Source organism: Tachypleus tridentatus, chromosome 9, assembly GCF_004210375.1.
Source record: "Tachypleus tridentatus isolate NWPU-2018 chromosome 9, ASM421037v1, whole genome shotgun sequence".
NCBI classification, from domain to species: Eukaryota; Metazoa; Arthropoda; class Merostomata; order Xiphosura; family Limulidae; genus Tachypleus; species Tachypleus tridentatus.
The window spans coordinates 20,595,040-20,601,175 of record NC_134833.1 but is presented as its reverse complement, the minus strand read 5'-3'; the positions used below and the strand labels follow the sequence as shown (position 1 = coordinate 20,601,175).

Below are 6,136 nucleotides of genomic sequence, written 5' to 3'. Positions count from 1 at the left end.
ATTTGATATCAGACCATACGTTCTGAAATTCTGTGTTATATGCACATATATAAGTTTAGAAAACTATACTTAATTATATAGTTATACAAACTATATCACTATTGTTAAGATTAGCTCAAACATTATTACGTTACATTAACAACAGCAACACTAAAAACATATTAATATATTAGTAGCTGATATCTATTGAATAATTAATTATAAGAAATGGTGTAGTTGTAATCATTATCTGTTTATTTACTTACATCCAATAATTGCGAACAATTAACGGAACTGGTACGTAATGAAACTGGATTGGTTTTCCCAGCGCGTGACCAAACGGTTAGCGTGAGAATTTGCGGATTAGAAGATTCAATTCGCGAGATGTTGCAGAACACGCTCTACACATTCAGTATGGGTGTTATAACTGTAACTATCATCTCCGCTAGTTGGTTAATAGCAACCGCGTAATGGATACAGCTGACTGGTTGCCTTACCTCTCACCAGCAATTCAGAAACAGGGTTTGGTTTGTTTTGAATTTCGCGCACAGCTACAAGAGATATCTGCTCTAGCAAACCCTAATTTCCCAGAGAAAGACTAGAAGGAGGGCAGCTTTTCACCACTACCCACTGACAACGCTTTGGGTATTCTTTTACTAATTAATAGCGGGATTGACTAACGACCCCATGGTTGAAAGAGCGAACATGTTTGGTGTTATGTGAATTCGAACCCGCGATCCCCGGATTGCGAGTAAAGGGCTCTAACTACCGAGCCATGCCGGGCCAAAAAATATGAACGACCATGTCCGAAAGGTATGTGATCTAGTAGTTTAGTTTGTATAGTGTATAAGGTACGGTTCACGTTGACAGCACCTATATCAATGTCATCTTCTGCAGGTTAGTTATTTTCATCTAGGTTTGGTATGGTTTGTTTTGAATTTCGCGCGAAGCTACATGAGGGCTATCTGCGCTAGCCGTCCCTAATTTATCAGTGTAAGACTAGAGAGAAGGCAGCTAGTCATCACCACCCACCGCCAACTCTTGGGCTACTTTTTTTACCAACGAATAGTGGGATTTACCATAACATAATAATGCCCCCATGGTTGAAAGGACAAGCGTGTTTGATGTGAGGGATTCGAATCCACGATCCTCGAGTTACGGTTCGAGTGCCTTAATCACCTGGCCATGTAGGGCCATTTAAATCTAGAACTTCCTCCCTGGGGCGGAAATGTTTGTATTACACTGGTCTCTCGCCCTTCGTGGGCTAATCAGAAAGTCTCAGGGTTTATAATGTCAAAAGGTGGATTTTGATACCCGGTGGACACGGCAAGTATAATAACAAAAATGAAAAACAAACAAACACTTATCCTCTAACAATTGATTAAATATTTTTTTAAATTTCAAAATGATAGGCCCTAGAAATTTCCCAGTTTGAATACTTGTAATGTTTTCCACATTTGAATTATTTCTAAAACATATATATATATATATATACATAGCAACTGAAAAATACAATTTGTCCATAGATTTAGATTGGATAGCTATTCATAATATTCTATTATACAGAAGGAACACTTAATTAAATTAATTAATTATGAAACTTCTTTCAGATAATACATACCTTAATATCACACTAAAAAGATTCATTGATTAAATACAAAATCAAATAATTTATATCATTTAATAATAATAATAAAGGGTAAGAAAACCCTACAAATTTGTTGTAGGGGTAGGAAGAATAATTGGCTGTTTAAACCAGCACTAGAACCGAAACAAACCATCGAAATTTCGATGTGATGAAATATTTACCCAACTGTATTATTTAAATGGTGCTGCAGTTATTGAAACGATAACAGAGAGATAGAACATAAGTTATAACTAAGCCTCTCTCTCTCTCTCTCTCTATATATATATATATATATATATATATATATAATCACAAAGAAAGATACAATTGACATGAGAACGCAATTTCGCATTTTATGTCACAGGTTTGACAGTTTGTAGCGACATCTGTCGATTCATATGTGAACTAATTTATGTTAATAAAATCTTGACAGTATTAGTGATAAAGCGACCTCGTACATTTGAAAAAGATTAAGTATAGCCTTTCTTAGATAATATCAAAAACGTAATTTTAGAACTTCTCGTGCTATAAATTCTCGTGCTACAAATATCCCAAACGCTGTATGTATATCAAAAGCATAATCTCACATGTATTTTTATTGTTATATCACAGACGACAACTACCGCTTCTTAATTATCGAGGAAATACAAACAACGTTTTAAACCTGGCTATGATTGGTCCAGCTTTCAAATTCTCTACCAATAATAATTCAGGGCTTATTAAACTCATGTACATCTGCAACTCTTTTACTAAACTCACATGAAAGGCGTGACTGACAAAATATAAAACAGATTCTGTGAAAGAGTTTTCGTTTAAAAGGTCACTTTGGAAAACAAAATTAACCACGTCGACATCTGCTGAGGTATCTGAAAGTCTGCTGAGCAGATACTGAAAGAAACAACATTTTGTGCTCTATTTATATTTATTATCCACTTGGCTACATCTGTCATGAGGCGGATAGTGTCCTGTTTGTTTCTGCATTAAGATGTGAAACGAATTTATTATTCAGTTATACAGTACTAAATGTTTATATAAAGCGGAAAAAAATATAAAGTTAAGCTGTTTTTAACACGTTATTAAGGGTTAAAAGAAAAAAATATAAAGAAATAGAAATAAGCGTGTCAATACAAAGAAATTATTATTAAAACAAAGTTGAACAGATTAAACAATTTACGACACACCCTTCGTACGGACAAGAAGGCTAGGCGTAAAACTCGGAGTTGAAACCACTTCTGCAAGTAAACCGGATAAAAATTCGGTTTTTGATTATATATACCAGAATAAATTATTTATACCAGTAGTATGGTATACGGATTGTTAGACCTTTATTTTGTAATCCATTATAGTAAAATTTGATAACGTTTTGAAAGCTCGAAAGAAACAATATTCAATATCTTGTTTTGAGGTCAAGTGATGTATCAGGTAATTGGCTCGTTAATTCAAACCATTACACAATAAGTGATATTTTTGTTTATAATTCGTTAAGTAATTGATAATTCCGAAAAGAAATGCAAATTTTGATTGGTTTGTTTGTTGAACTTTGGGGAAAGTCACTGAGGGCTAACTGTGTTTGTCTACAGTTCTTCATTTAGAAATGGTAGGCTAAGGGGAAGTCAACTAGTCAACACCAACCAACACCAAGACTTGACTTTTTACCAACAAAAAAGGGATTGATCTTCACGTTATAATGCTCCGCGGTTTGAAAGGTAAGCATGATTAGTGACAATTTTGAACCTGCAACCTGCAGATTTCTTATCAAGTGTCCTAACCACCAGTACATGCCAAGCCTATATTTAATATTTCGCTAGTATAACATAACAGAAGTATTTAAAAGACACGCAGTATATTCGTAAAGGAAAGCACTTTGAAATTAATGTTTAAATCACAAACGCCAGTTCATTCAATAAATGTAATCGAGTTAAATAATTACGAGTCGAGCGCCTTAACCACCTGGCCATGCCGGGCCTACGGATAAGTTTAGGCGCTCGACTCGTAATCTGAGAGTTATGAGTTCGAAACCTCGTCGCACCAAACATGCTCGCCCTTTCAACCGTGGGAGCATCATAATGTGACGGTCAATCCCACTATTCGTTGGTAAAAGAGTAGCCCAAGAGTTGGCAGTAGGTGGTGATGACTAGCTACCTTCCTTCTAGGCTTACACTACTAAATCAGGGACGGCTAGCGCAGATAGCTCTCGTGTAGCTTTGCGCGAAATTCAAAAACAAAACAAACCATTACTGTTCAGTAAGAGCGTTTTATTACGAAGTGCTCATGTCGTTTTCTTTAAATGATACCATGTATTTATCTTTGCTTATTGCTTAACACAAAGACACAAAATGGAAATTCTCTATTTGGCCTATCGCAGGAACTGAAACCCCAATTTTCAGCTTTATAAACCCTCAGACTTATCGTTGAGTCATCGATGGGCTTGAATGTATGACTCAGCAATTACATTATATTTAAAAACATGAAAAACGTTGGCAACCTATGCACTTACCAATGAAATACAAACAACAGCAAACAAACGGGAAATCTGATCAGGTATTAGACTTTATTTGTCCTTTATTAGAAATAAATCGATAACCGACTTCCTATTTTCCAAAAACTAAGAAAATGTCATTTTCTTAGATGAGCAAAATTTCAAGTTTAACTGGAAGTTTATAGAATTTGAGCATGTTTTAATAGATTGTTGAAATTATTTCCTTAAAACCAGTTATATGAAGACACGCAGTTGTAAAGTACACGTTGTCTATTTAGCACAAAACTGAACGGCTTAGCTGATTAGTATCAAAGAAGAGTTGTGCTGACAAAGGCAGAGAATGCTTTGTTTTTGTTTTTGTTTGTTTGTTTTTTGAATTTCGCGCAAACTACACGAGGGCTATCTGCGTTAGCCGACCCTAATTTAGCAGTGTAAGACTAGAGGGAGGCTACTAGTCATCACCACCCACCGCCAGCCTCTTGGGCTATTCTTTTACCAACAAATAGTGGGATTGACTGTCACATTATAACGCTTTACGGCTGAAAGGACGAGCATGTTTGGTGTGACGAGGATTCGAACCAGCGACCCTCAGATTACGAGTCGAACGCCTTAATCCACCTGGCCATGCCGGGCCGCAAACGGCTCAAACCGCAGTATATCGCTTCAATTGGTCGTGTACGGTCACAACTGGTTTCTTGGCCGCGCATGGCCAAAGTGTTAAGGCGTTTGACTCATAATCGAGGATCGCGGTTTGAGTCCCGTCGCACCAAACATATCCCTTTCAGCCGTGAGGGCCTGTGATGTGACAGTCAACCATTATTCGTTGGTAAAAGAACAGAGTTGGCGGTGATGACTAGCTGCCTTCCCTCTAGTCTTACTATAAATTAGGGACGGCTAGCTACAGATAGCTCCTTAGTAGCTGGTGTCAAAACAAACAAACAAACAAACACAACTGGTTTCGAAATCAGATTACACTTGTTCACAAGAGATATTCATTCACCATCGTGTGTTTATACATAAAATGCTGTTTTTTAAATACCATAGTGATATCTAACTCTTGGTAAAATAATTTTAATGTCTAGTGCAGGTGGTATTATTTTTAACGTCGATATTTAATGGTCAGAGACACTCAGCTCCAACAACATCACGTATGATGTAGCGATCAATTTCTGTTAACAAATCACTTTTATATTAATTTTTATTAAAGTTGCGGAACGAGCAATCTATCAGTCTGTCTTTTAATGGAAATAGGTTAGGATAATTATGTGAAAATGTTGAGTGTGTGGTTTTTGACACTCTGAAAGCTGTGGTGAATAATATTACTGATTAAGTAACCAAATCAGATATTTGAAACATACCATGTCAGCCGTCTTGAGAATACACCTGACATTTCTTAAGTGTCTGTTTGTTTTAAGATGGAAGATCACTGCAGCCTAAGTCTGGGAAATCTTAATGAATGCAATTGGTGGATAGACAGTACGGCTTTTTGCTGCTGTTATAAAGACAAAGTTGGTGAGTTTTGAAATATTGTAAGTGGACTAAAGAGTCGTCAAATAAAGTGGAAATTACAGTTATTATCATTTGTTAAATAGATAGTAAGGACTGAACTAGTTCTCAGACTATTTTTCCATATCACAAATATTAACGTATTCTATTTGCTATAATTTTTAGTTTGTAAAAAACAATTTGAAGAAATGTGTTAGCACTACATCAGAAATTGATGCGTTTGTTAACGCACTACATCAGAAATTGATGCGTTTGTTAACGCAATACATTAGAAATTGATGCGTTTGTTAACGCAATACATTAGAAATTGATGCGTTTGTTAACGCACTACATCATTAGAAATTGATGCGTTTGTTAACGCACTACATTAGAAATTGATGCGTTTGTTAACGCACTACATTAAATTGAGTTAATGTAATGTGTTTGTTTATACTACGATATAATGATTTATTTTCGGAATTTTTCGCGTTAAGCTAGACAAGAACTACGTGTGATAGACGTTCGTAATGTTGAAGAAATAGATCAGTCGCTGCGCAATTCTTAGA

At 35.8% G+C, this 6,136-nt stretch overlaps 1 long non-coding RNA gene across 1 annotated transcript; it reads left to right on the top strand.

Moving 5' to 3' along the window:
- The first annotated feature begins 362 nt into the window (after positions 1 to 362).
- LOC143224825 (uncharacterized) lies at positions 363 to 5,644 on the top strand. Its single transcript, XR_013013460.1, has 3 exons — positions 363 to 792; positions 3,187 to 3,312; positions 5,501 to 5,644. It is a non-coding gene; the product is annotated as an uncharacterized LOC143224825 (long non-coding RNA).
- Positions 5,645 to 6,136: the final 492 nt, after the last annotated feature.